The sequence below is a fragment of the Tympanuchus pallidicinctus genome, unplaced genomic scaffold, assembly GCF_026119805.1.
Source record: "Tympanuchus pallidicinctus isolate F22 unplaced genomic scaffold, pur_lepc_1.0 scaffold32, whole genome shotgun sequence".
In the NCBI taxonomy this organism is placed as follows: domain Eukaryota; kingdom Metazoa; phylum Chordata; class Aves; order Galliformes; family Phasianidae; genus Tympanuchus; species Tympanuchus pallidicinctus.
This window is the reverse complement of record NW_026294750.1, coordinates 765,392-778,596: the sequence shown is the minus strand read 5'-3', so window position 1 is coordinate 778,596 and position 13,205 is coordinate 765,392.

Genomic DNA, 13,205 nt, shown 5'->3' with positions numbered 1-13,205 from the left:
TTGCCCACACCCACCCTGGGCTCACCCCGCTGTGCCGCTCTCGGGGTGCAGAGTTTTCCCCCCTCCGCCTCCACTCAGCCCCGCTACGGGCTGCGGTTCTTCGTCCCGGGCCGGGCTAGGGGGCTGTTTGGAGATGGGGGCCCGCAGGGTGTTGCACAAAAGCGGAGAAAGGCAGCAATGCTCAGGGGAGGAGGCGGCTGCACTTTGCATCCACCGTCGAACTTAAGCGCCTGGTGTAGCTGGGATGCGCCCGCTGCCCCCCGACCCATCGTGCCCTCCTGCCCCGCTGCTGTGACCGCCCAGCCCCCCCTTCCCAGCCTCATTTCTGCCCCCCCAGGACCAGCACACGCTGCTCCCAGCCCTCCAGCACCGCTCCTAAGGCACAAAGCCGCCTTTGGGGCAGCGCTCCCCCGAGGTGCAGCACAGCTGTCCCGCACCACCGGCGGAGCCGGGGAAAGCCCCAGGTGAGGACAGGCCGGCTCTGGCTGGATTTTTCTCCCCCAGGCAAGTGCTTGTGGCAGGAAAATCCCTGAAGCCCAGCTGCCAGCAAGCCAACCCCGTGCTGGAGCAGCTGCACCTCCTGCCACCTCTCCATCCCCCTTCCACCATCAACAAAACCTACCCTTGTGCAGTGCACAAGCTTTCCCCCTTCACCCCCAACTACCAGCCCCGTTCATTATGCCCACCCCCCTCATCACCACCGGTAGCTGAGAGCAGGAAGGACCACCCCTCCCCCCCGGTCCCCAAAGCCCCCCTTGGTGCCTGCAGCCCATCACCCAATGCACCAGGCTGGGTGAGCAGCTCTGGGCTCCCTGTATAACATCAGTGGAAAAGGAGCATGTCCTCAGAACATCTTCTGGACAGCACAGCTGCCCTAGTTCTACACTTTAATTAAAACTTGACTGCTGTAAAAACAATACTGGAAGGAGAAGGAAAAAAAAACATGATGCATTTTCCTCGTTTATTTCTCTCTTGTCCTCTTTTTTTTTTTTTTTTTTTTTTTCCCACAAACAAGCACACAGGTTTCAGGAGCCTAAACCTTGCCCTAAATAGTGGATTTTATTTTTTTCCACAAGGAAACGGACAGGTCCCCTGGCAGAACAAAGGGGAAAAAAATTAGTGCAATTCCTCTGGGGGAGATGCGAATCCAGGTCCATCAGGATTAGCTGCGTTTTCAGCACAGGACAAATTTAGAAGCCTTTATCTCAGGGCAACAGAGGGGGAAAAAAGAAGATCATAAGAAAAAAAAGTGCCGCTGCTAAAAGCAAATGAAGGTTTCAAAACAGGAGCTCAAAGAAAGCCCCAGTGGAATCAGAGGCCCAAACTCTGTGCACAAATCAGCCGCTCTGATCAAAGGCACAACACACAGCATCTCGGCCAGCAGCGCTGTGCACCCATCCGTGCACACCACATCCTCGCTGGGCACCTCCTCTGCAGGCTCCCGGTGCGCTCATCCTTCCCAGGGGGCTGCTTGTGTTATTTGAGCACCGAGCGATGAAATCACTAGGAGATGCCAAAAGCTCCTTTGCACTGAACACAGGTTGTGCCTGGCCTGCTTTCTCCTGTCCAGAAGAACACGAGCAGCGAGTCGCAGCCTCTTGCGTTCTCCTTTGCATCTCCTGCTCTGGACCAAACATCCCCAACCAACTCCACCGAGGACAGAGAATAGAAAGCATTTTAGTGGTGCGTCCCTGCCCCGCCACGCAGCCACAACCGCAATGCTGACAAGCTCCTGTGTCCCCTCAGCTCGGTCCCTGGGCTGCTCCCAGCCCATGCGATGCTCTGCACAGCACAGCCCCAGGTGAGCGGCGCAGCCCCGGCCTTGGGGATGCTCGCAGGCACACACACTGGGTGGCCGCCTCGCTCCCCACACAGCCCAGGTCCCGGGGAGATAGAGGAGTTAAAAATAAGAGCGTTTCCTTCCTTACCCCCTACTTTAGGCCAAGCGATAAATAAAAACTGGGAGTTTCTGCCTCCCGGAGAGGAAGCGGCTGCGGAGAGGCGGCCGGTGAGTCAGTGCTGCAGCAGCCACCCCTCTCCCAGGCACAGCCTTCATCCCTGGCGGGGCCGGAACCACATTCCTTTCCCATGCTGAAATTGCTCCTTTTGCAGGCAGCTGCTCCAACTGAGGGGCCACATCCCTCCCCTGACCCCCACTGTCCTGTCCACACGATGCTCCTTTGGCAGAGGTTCCCCTGCAACTACATCTCCTGCAACTCTCCCTGTGATGGCCCTGGGCTGCCGGGCTCCGCAGTGAGTGCTCCCAACACTGCAGTGCACTGTGGAGTGGGATTGGCTACACAAACATCCAAAAAGCCCTCCAGAGCCCAACTGGAATTCTTGGCTGGGCAGGGGCTGAGGGAGCAGATACAGCACTGAGAGTGGGATGGGGATGCTGGGCATTTGGAGCTGGGGAGTCTGACGGGTTGTGGTATCCAAACAGCATCCCCATGCCCTGCCGGGTCCCCAGCTAGTGTTGGCACTGGGAGTCCCAGATCAAGGTTGGGAGTGCAAGGGTGAAGCTGCATGCAGTTGGGAGGAGAAAAATATCTGTAGCCTCCTTTGTTCATGGAGGAGGAAGGGAGACACTCGGGCCCTTGTGTGCATTGCGGGAAGGCTCTACTGGCAGCCATAGAGAACAGGGGAACTCTTTGCCTAGGAGGAGGGTTTGCCCCCCGTGTCAGCGTGCTCTGGGCACACTCTGACCCCAGTGCTGCCCGTGGATGCAGCACAGAGGCTGCCTGGGCTCTGCCTGCCCTCCACACCCCCCCTGTGTGCTCCTCCTGATTCAGCACCCTGCAGTGAGCAGGCAGCTCAGCACTGACTGCTCAAATCCCAAGTGCAAATCCCAAACCTCCCCACCAGCAGCCGTCTGAAAGGCAACCCAAGGTCTTCGGGGCTGGGATGAGCCCCCCGTGGGTGACTTAATTAATGGGAGCAGATGAAAGACAGCCCCCTCCCGCCTGTCCCATCTGTACCTCCCCAGCAGCCCCACAGGAGCAGCCACGCTCCCCCAGAATAGCTCTCAGACAGCATGACTTTGGCCCACATCCTCAAAGGTGTCAAGGCTTTAGGTTATGCTCACAAACCCCACACACTGCACATGCCATGCCCCTCACACAACCCTGTGCATGCTGGGTTTACACCAGCAAGGAACAGAGAAGCCGTCAGAAAGTAGGACAAAACTGAGCCATACCTCCCAACCCACCTTTGCTCCTTGCCCATCCTCTGTTCCCCGTGTCTGAGGGCACAGATGGGCACACTCTGCCCCAGGGGGAGAAGCAGGAGCTGAGTGGAGGGGAAGGAGCCCCTGCAGCCCCCCAACCTCCCCAGGAAGGGTTAAGCCAAGCTGGTATTGAAGACACTTTGTACTTGGTTTTAAAAATACAGCCAATCCCCCCGTGGCACAGCGCCATGCAAGTCGCAGGTATATTTCCACCGCTGAGCCAATAACCTTCCCCAAGGGAAATTTAGGCTTCTTATGATTAAAAGGGGAAAAAATAATAACGGGGAATTAAATATAGTACGGAGCTAGAGAACAATTAGTAGTTGCCATTAGCGACACCAGGCCGAGTTTGGGACAAATGCTGCTGTTGTCTGGAGAGCAGCAGGGATGGTGACATTGGGGACTGGGGACACCCAGGGCTGAGCTGAACCCCAGCAGCCTGACCCCAAGCACGCAGCAGCCCGCCGGCACCAGCCACACCTCGTGGGCACGATTTTTCTGCCTTCACTTTATCGAGAACAAATGGAAGTGTTTGCACAGGCTTGCAGCTTCCCTAATAAGCAAATACGGGTTAAAAGTGGGTGGAGCAGGGGCTGGGGCTGGGGCTGTACCCTTGCTGTGGGCACGGAGGGCAGAGGGCAGCAGGGACGGAGCAGGCAAGGCAAGAGTTCCTTGCCTCCTTGTCCTCCTTGTTCCCCATTCTGACCCATTTGTTGCCCAAGACCCACAGCGTTGCACAACCCTCCCTTGCAGTGCTGCCTGGTCACTGCCCTGCATGGTGCCTGTCACCTTTTTGTGGCTTCCAGGCAAATTTCTGCACAGCAGTTTTTTGCTGCACATCAGCTGACTCGTTGCCCACTCCAATGATGCCCATGTGAGAATAGCACTAGCAGCTCTGCAGGCTCATCCCAAGGGCACACACTGCTTTACCTCCTGACCTCTTCTCCCTGCTCCCCGGGGCCTCAGCGACAGGCACGTTTTCAAGAGAAACCCCAGGAATATGTGAAACCAGATCAGCTCTGCTCACATGAGCTGGGCGGCCTTTCTGCCTCTCCTTTCTCACACCGGTGTGTGCCATCCAATGGAGAAGCCTGGAGGGATCTGCTGCAAGCTGCTCCAGCCCAGCGGCAGCTGCAGCACAGCCTCCCCTTTCAGTGGCTCTTTTGGAGATGGATTGCCGCACCAAGCAGCATTTCCTCTGCCTCCAAGCAGGCCGTGCAGGCCCTGCTCCTGGCCCGTGGTCAGCACACAGCAATGAATGAATGACGTCTTATCGGAGCGGGGAAATGCGCTCTGCGGGCACCGTGCCACCCATGTGCAGCACCAGAGGTGGGACAGACTGCAGCTCCATCCCCACTGGGACAGGGATGCACAGCCCAATTGGGATGCACTGCAGCACCAGTCCCTGCTGTGGGACGCTGAGATGTCATAAGGGAGAGGGACACAGCAGAGAAAGACCTGGCATGGCCTGTCCTCCCCCAGCTTCCATTTCCCCCTGTGAAGTTTCATGTAAAATGGCTGATCTGAGGTTCTTCCCTCCTGCTTGGCGTTTTGAGACAAGTTGGTGCCGAGAAGCCTAATTACAGTCTTTGCTGAGATAACTACACGCTTCGCTGCTGAAGGAGAGGTTGGGTTACAGCAAGCATGGGGCCAGAGCCAGCTGAACCCAGCTGTGCCACCACCTCCCCGTGCTCTGCTCCATCCCACCGAGGGACAGGCAGACACTGCTCCCTTACAGTGAGGCACACTGAGCAGGAGAGCAGTGCTGGAAGGAAGTGTGCTGTGAGGGCACACAGCCACGCTAGTGGCACAGCTCCAGATGGAGGGCGATGCTCAGGGCTGTGCCTCTATCCCAGCGCATGGGGACATGGGTACTCGATGGGGTGAGGTCCCATACACAAATCCCAAAAGTTCCACGCTCATCAGCAGAGGGACAGCAGATAAAAGTATTCACAAGGAGAAAGGATCTGCTGTGCCTCAAGCATGGCATGCAGTCAGATCTAACTCATCCCTGGGCTGCAGAAATCCCTCAGCAATTGGGATGCTGGGAGCAGGCACCCAAGAGGTGTCCAGCACACCACTTACCATCCTGGGCAGTAGAATGCATCTTTGCTTTTGTTCCAGCAGGACGACATCCCCAGGTGCATCAGGATTGGGATGCAAATCTAGGAGCAGAGGGCAGCTGTGCAGAACAGTGCTGCACCCATGAGCACCTTGCACTGGCTCAGGAGCCCAGCTGTTCCCATGGCTGCAGCTCAGGGTCTGTTCTCAGACCACCTGCACAGAGGTGGGGAAGATTTCCAGGTTCATATCCCACCCCCATGTGCCACAGTACAGCAGATCCCAAGGGCACAAACTGCTGAGGGAAGAGCAGACCCCGCAGGGTGGGTGCTCACAGTTTGGGACCCATGATGTCTTTGTTTGGGGTCAGGCACTGTGGATCACATCACAGAATCACAGAATCACAAAATGGTGCAAGTTGGAAGGGACCTCAAGGATCACGAAGCTCCAACCCCCTGCCACAGGCAGGGCCACCAACCTCCCCATTTCATAGCAGCCCAGGCTGCCCAGGGCCCCATCCAACCTGGCCTTGAACACCTCCAGGGATGGACGGGGCATCACAGCCTCTTTGGGCAGCTGTTCCAGCACCTCACCACTCTCATAGGAAAGAACTTACTGCATCCCCTGCAGCCCCATAGGAAATGCCCCCACCAGCTCACTCCCCTGTCAAGGCTCCCCACCCATTGCTTGGAGGGCTTGGAGTGGATTCTCTCTCCCCACATCCAGAGGTTGCTGGACCAAAGAAGTTCTCAGCTTCTTCCTGCCCAAAGCTCGTTCAGCAAAGAGAGAAGGGGAGGTTCAGGTGTACAGAAATTGTGCCCTACTGGACACGTTTCCACGCTCACTCCCAAATCCATCTCATCACACTGGGTGGGTCAAAAAGAGTCTAGAAGCAGCTTCCACCAACAGCAGGGAATGCACTGAACAAAGACCTGCCACCCCTGTTTGCAGAAGGGAAGAGTTAGTCACACTGTGCTGAGTGCTGCTGAGTCACCCACAGGCACTGAGCTGTGGGATATGGGATGGGAGAGGCTGCTTGCTGCCTCTCCATGTGAATCAATCGGGGCTGCAAAGCAAGTCAGTGGCAAGCTGAGAGGGAAGAGGAATAGCTGGAAATAGTTTATAAATGCTAACAAGAAGAAAAGGGAACCATAGAGGTGCTTTATTTGCAAGACTGGAGCTGGCTTTAAAAATTATAGGTAACATTATATTGGGTTTTATATAGCACTGAGAGCCCCAAAAGCTATTTCACACGCTGCAGCAATGCAGCTCCTGCTTTCCTGGCTCATAGCAGCATCTAGGCTGGGATTTTTGAGAGCATCGGCCCCTCAGTGGGGCTCACAGTGGGCACACAGTGCCTGGGGAGCTGATGGCTTGAAAACATGCTGTCCCAGCAGCACAGCTGGCTCCGTGTGGATCATTGGAAGCCCATGCAGAGGCAGGACATGATTGCCTCATTGGACTTTCAAACTGAAACACAACGTGTGTTTGTGTTGGTGAAGCAGAGTGTTATTTATTGTGGATCAAGAACACTTCCCATCTGGCATTTTGTTTTAACACCAAATGTTTGGCTCACCAGTAATGAACATTTCCTCTGATCAAAATCACGGCTCTCAGTGAGCAAAATGCTCCAATGCTCTGGGAGGGAACGGCCCAGCCGAGCAGCACAGCCGTGGGTTCCTCTGATGGGGCCACTTCTCGTTCCTTTTCCCGGCCAGGTGCACCTCCAGCTCAGCTTTCCATACTGGGACATCCCTGGTTCGTGTGTCCCACTGCGCAAAGCCAACGTGTCCCTATGGGAGGGCTGTGGTTGGGGCAAGCAGGGATAGATGCCCCCACATCCTACATTTGCAAAGGGATTCAAGTCTGCGTGTAAAGCAGCAATTATATCTGCATATAAAAGTGGGCATTGCTGCGTCCCGGAGGAGGGAGGGGAGGATTCAGCCCATGAGAAATTCCTGCCCACGGGTGCTCACCCCCAGGGCTTGAATCACTTCTCTCATCGGACGCACAAGACGGACGATGTCCTCGAAAATGGGCTCTTTGTTTCTCCAACATTTCTCCCGTCTGGGCCGGGGCTCTGAGCCCTCTTTGTTGGTTAAATGACAATTGCTTTCACAGCGATTCCAGTGGTTGAGAGGGGACTTTTGAGGCTCATCTGAAAGAGCTCAGCAGATGCCCCGTGCAGAGGAAGCGCTGCGCATGCTGGAGCAGCTTTGTTTTTGAAAAATACCAGGCTACATCCTTAGTGGTTTCAGATTTGGGGCACAGATTGTCTACTTGCTCTGCAATTTTAGAGCACCTGAAATAATGGGATCTTAGGCTGGAGGCAATCTCTAGAACCTCCCAGCTGCCATCATCATACAAATGGGTCGTAATAAAAAATAAATTAGTGTGAGTCCACAGCTGCCAGCAGAGCTCCCTTCCTTCCTCAGGCTGAGGATCCAGATGAATATTTCATTGAAAATATCCTATTATGTTGGCTCATATCGTTGGAATATCTGCACATCTCTCGTTCTTAGCTCAACTTTACAACAGCTTTGTGAGACCGGGAAACCTCAGACGGGAAGTTATTTCGGGCACAGGGCTGCCTAATTCACCTCGTGTCGGTGCAGCATCCCGTGCAAAGCAGAGCAGGGCTGGGGAATAAGCAGTGAGAGCACGCAGCTCACAGCAGGGCTGCACTGACACACGGGAAGGAGCAGGAAATTGGATGGAGCGCCAGAGTGCTCCCATGGCACATCCGTGTCTGCAGCAGCGATAGAACCGCCGCGCTGCAGCAGCTCCCATCAGCGTGAGGAAAGCAGAGAGGCTTGCAGAGGCTCCTGCACGCCGTGCAGGTTGCAGCACTTGCTGTAGCACCGTGTTGGTGTTTGTAAACAGCACCTCTTGAAATACGCTGTGCAGGATGTGGGAGCATCACGTGAGCGTGCAGCTGCTCACCGTGGCGGTGGGCCCAGCTCTGCCCTCATAGAGGAGAGCAGCACGCACCCTGCCCTCTCCCAGCACCACCACACGCAGTGCCAAGCGTGGCTCCATGCAGACCCCTCCAATTCCCACCCACACAGTGGGAATGGCAGGGGGATGAGAGCTGCGCTACCCAGGGATGCTTGAACGCTGTGGAAATGACTTGGTCAGCTCTAGCAGCCCTCATTTAGCATATGACAGCAGCTGCTTCCCAGGGCAGTGTGTGTAACCCAAGTGACTCAGCAGAGGCAAACCCTTCCTCCTGGCATCTCCTCGCCTGGTGCTGGTGTGTGACACACGACCTGGCAGAGGGGGCACTGCTAAGAATACCCACATTTTATATAGTGCTTTTCTACAGGAAATCCCACAGAAGTTTATTTGGAGCTCAAGGTTTCTAAGGACACATCAAGGACGCAGAGTTCTGCTACCCAGAGAGGTGATGTGGGATGTTTCTATTGACGCAATAGCTCCGCTCAACCCAGAGAAAGTAACGATGGCCCTGGTTAATTTGCCATCGTTAGGGTCCAAAGCGAACACCTGCACAACGAGCAGGGAGGGGATCCCCTTCTCACCACTGTTATTTCAGGTCGGCCAGGAGAGTTTAGATGGCACAGCCCCATTTTGCAGAAGGAGAGCATGTGAGCCATGCTGGGAGCAATGCGCTCCAACCCTGCAGCCAATGCAGGTGGAAGTCTGGGCAGGGAACCCATGCTGGGATAACTCTGAAATAACCCCAAGGCGTGCAGGGAACGCCTGGAGAGCCGGTGCGGACACGGCAGGCTTTGTCTGGGGCAGGTCGGCTGGGTGTGTGCTTCCTGGCATACAATTCCCAGATTAGCAGGAGCCGGGCTGCCAGCAGCTCCTCCAGCCCTGCTCGCATGGTTTCTCCCGTGTGCTCAAACAGAAGATGAAGAGCAGAGGCTCTTCTCCTCTACGGGGGTCCTCCAATCACACTCCAAAACTGCCTGCAAGATTGTCACCTTTAACAGTCAGGGGACCATCGTGGGCAGAAGGATCACACCTCTCCTTTGCCTTTTCTAACCCCCAAATTAAAAAATTAATCCATAAAACACCTTAAAAACTACAGAGAGGAAAGTGGAAGACATGAAAAAATCTGGAAGGTGGAAGGAAAGAAAGAAAGGAGAAAAACGAATTCAGCAGAGAACTGTTTAATAAGGGAACTTGAGAGCAAAGAGGGAGAAGCAAGAAGAGCTCATTCACACAAAACGTTCAATTGAAACCAACTCAGGCCAAACTTGTCCACCCCATGGGCGTGGTGAGACACACAGGCCTTCTCCAAGGAACAGGAAAGGGAGAAAGCAGAAAGGAAACGTGTTGTGCACATGAATGATGAACACAAAGGAAAGAAGAGGAGGAAGACGAAGCACGGGGCTCCTGGGCGGGTTGGGCACAGCAGAGGGGAAGCACTGATGCAGGACAGTGGCGGTGTGGCTCCACGGGGCTGCTCCCACCTCTGCAGGTGCTGCATCTGGGGACAGAGGGAGGACACAGCTGAGCAGCTCTGGGCACCTCCAGCATCTCCCACTGAGAGCCATGGGGTGCTGGAGCTGTGCTGCAATCATCAGCATGAAACCAAGCCTCTGGAAGCCCCCAACGACCTTTGGAGACACCAGAAGCATCCCAGCTGACCTCAGGCCTCCAGGCATCCCCCCACCTCACCTGCCCATAGATGGTGTTTGTGCATGGGAACCTGTCTGCAGAGACTCCTTGGAGCTGCTGAGGGCTTGGGGATCAGCCTCACGCCCCAGAGCTCCCAGGGGATAGGAGAGGGACAGAGAGAACCTGGCACCCCATAGAACTCCGGGTGCCTTCCTACACACTGAAAACGTGTGCCTGCCCACACACTGCAGCGAGGAGAGGAAGAAAAAGAAAAAAAAACAGCAGAGCAAACAACTCGATGAAACTCGCACGGCGTGAAACAAAGAATCCACCTCTGCACTCAGATCTCCAACAATATTCAGGTTTTCCCATCCCCCCAGTGTGGCTGCTGAGGACAAGGACAGAACTTTGGGGGGGGGGGGAGGTGGGAGGCTGCCCCAGGACGGAGTAGAGGAAGCTGTGTTTTTCTCTCTCTCTCTGCCTGTCCCATTGGCACCAACACTTGGGTGATGGGAGAAAAAGCAGCATCTGGGGTTGGAGCGCTGGTACTGCCCTGAGCCCTTATCAGTTCTGTATCAGGGGTATTTAGGAACGTGGCATTGGTCCCTGCAGGGCTGTAGGGAGCAGGAGGTGGCATGCAACCCCTCGTGGAGAAGGGAAACTGAGGCAGGGAGTGCAGAGCCAGGCTGCTCAGAGGCACAGCCTTAAAACCAGGCCCATCTCATACAAAACCTCATTGAAAGGCACTGCTGTTTCTGCAGAAATGAACAGCTTTATCTAAACAGATCTGTGCTGCTGGCACTGTGCAGCTGTGCAGGGCCACTGTGCACTGGCCCTGACTTGTTGGAGGAGGTGGCGTGCAGCCTGACCCCCTCTGACCAGGTGACAACAAGCAATGAGCACAGAGCACCACAGTGGCTCCCAGCTCCCACATCAGGGCACCAATCGTGTTTTTCCCTTCCAGACTGACCTCAGCCTTCTCCAGGCATTCCTGCTCTGTTTGCTCCCAGCTCTGCCTGGCTTCTCCCAAAGCCACCAGCGGCTGCTCTGCTTTTGGAAAACCTTGGCAGAAGAAAGAAGTGTGTCAAAGAGGTGGTCACTGTGCCTGCAAAGCCCTGCCACTCAGGAGGTGATGGGCTTGGCTTTCCCAGGAGATTAGGAAAAAGACAGGAGACCACAGTATGGGAAAGGATGGCAACTCTGTGTACTGAAATGTTCTGGATCTACGGGGAAAATTTGAAGGGATTGTTCTGGGAGCAACAGTTCTGCACTGGGACAAAGATGAGGAGGAGAACGGTTTGGGTTTCACTTCCCATAGGCAGGGGTCTGAGGTGATGATCTCAGCCTGCACACCCCACCATCAGCCCTCTGGTAGGGACACACAGAACTGCCCTTCCCATATTTATACACCAGGTGTGTAAAGCAGAAGGTGTATTTTCAGTTCTTTTGTCCTAAACAAATCACAGCTTGACAGCCCTTCCAACTCCTGAAAGAGACAAGCTGGCGTTTGCCAGGCTTTCTGGACCCGGCTGTCTGATGAGCACCCAACAGCTCCAATAGCTGCTGTGAGAACAAGGCCTGGATCTGCTGGGTTCTTTGTAAAATAATAATAATAATAATAATAATAAATAGTAATAAAAACTGGATAAATCTGGTGCACACGACAAGTGCTTTGCCTGAATCCTCCAATTCTCTCCATCCAGAGTGCAGAGCCAGCCCAGCTGTGCCGGACCCGCCGTCAGCACATCGGCTGTGCGCTGCATGAGCACCACGGCTCCGTATCCCCCCGCCTCTGGGGGTCGCTGTTCCCATCCTTCCATCCCAGCTGCGCCCCAGCCGGGCGCGGAGGCCCGGCGCGGCCCCGCACGCTCCCACGCGCGTCTGCGGCGTTCGGCTGCGTTGTCCCGGCTCGGTTTGAAGTCCGAGAGTGCCACCTGGTGCTGCGAGGGGATCCCTCCGCACGGCTCTGAGGACCGGGAGACCCAGGCGGGACGGACCGACGCGGCCCCGGCGGAAGGATGCTCCCATCGCAGGGGAAGGAGCCCACCTGGACACCGGCAGCGCTGCAGAAGGTTCTGCGGGCAGGACGGGGAGCTCGGGGCTCGTAGGGCTGCTCTCATCTGCCCGCAGGAGCGGCTGCTCCTCGCTTTCCAGCTCTATCGAGCTCCTCGAGGCACGAGCCTGCAGCAAAAGGATTAAAGAAAAAAGACATTAGAGTGGGCAAAACGTCTCCGTGCAATTGGATTCTGATGTAATGCTATTTCCAGTGGCTGATCTTGACAAAACAATGCTACGTCTGCCCTCTGCCACCACCCCAGTTTGCCATCCATAGGTCTCAGAAGTGCTGCATGCAATGCAGAGGATGTCTTCTGGTCTGGATGGGAAGCTGAGGCAGGCAGGGCAGAGGCTGGGCCTGCTCACACAGGGAGTGAATGACAAAGCCCAGCAGGACTGTGGTCTCTGGACTCCCAAAACTGCTCCCTTAGTTCTCGTCCCCTCGGTTTTCCCTGGCAGAGGTGTGCAGTACAGTTAAGCTGGTTGTTGATCTGCTTCAAAAACTTACAAACAGGCTCAGGCAGCTCCTCGAACTGCTGTTAAAACACTGACCCAGAGTCCATCTCTGCTGTCTGGAACAAAGAATCGACCGTTTCTCCAGGAGCTGATTTGGTGCACTGCACCCGCTAACAGAGAGGGGGCCGGATTTGCCCGATATCCACACGGTGCTGCTCACAGCCCACACCCATCCTCCAGCTGCATTAAACCACGAACCCTCCCACCACCCCGGCTTCTTCCTGCAGCTCTACCAGGCCCTGCTGCTTTCTCAGCACCTCGCAGAGCCCTGGCAGAGCAGCTGGAGGCTCTGCTCACTTCAGGTTCATTGCTCTGCTGCAAACTCGCCCAGGTTTTGTTGTCCGGATTGCAGACACCCATCTCCCTCCTGCTATGGCCTCCTCTGGGCTTGCTCCTGCTTTGGTGCAGATTTTATGGGTAATCATTAGCATCCCTGCTCAGACCCCATTTCACACGAGGATCCACTCTGTGGGGTCATCTCTTGCTTTACTTTGGCTCAATGTGTCGGGAAGCCCAGGAGCTATTGCAATGGGATTGGCAGACAGCAAGCTAATTTTGCATATGCAACTTTCTCTGGAGCTGCTGGGTGACCCCTGGCTCCAATTAAACAGCCATGGTCACAGTAGGGTCTGTAAGACCAAGAAGGGAACCCCAGAGGCCTGGCTTTTGCCATTGTCTCTACTTCTGTGGGGACATTCATCTCTTCTCAGCAAATACCCCAACAACCCTCCATGTGCTGCCCATCACAGCCCTGAGATCA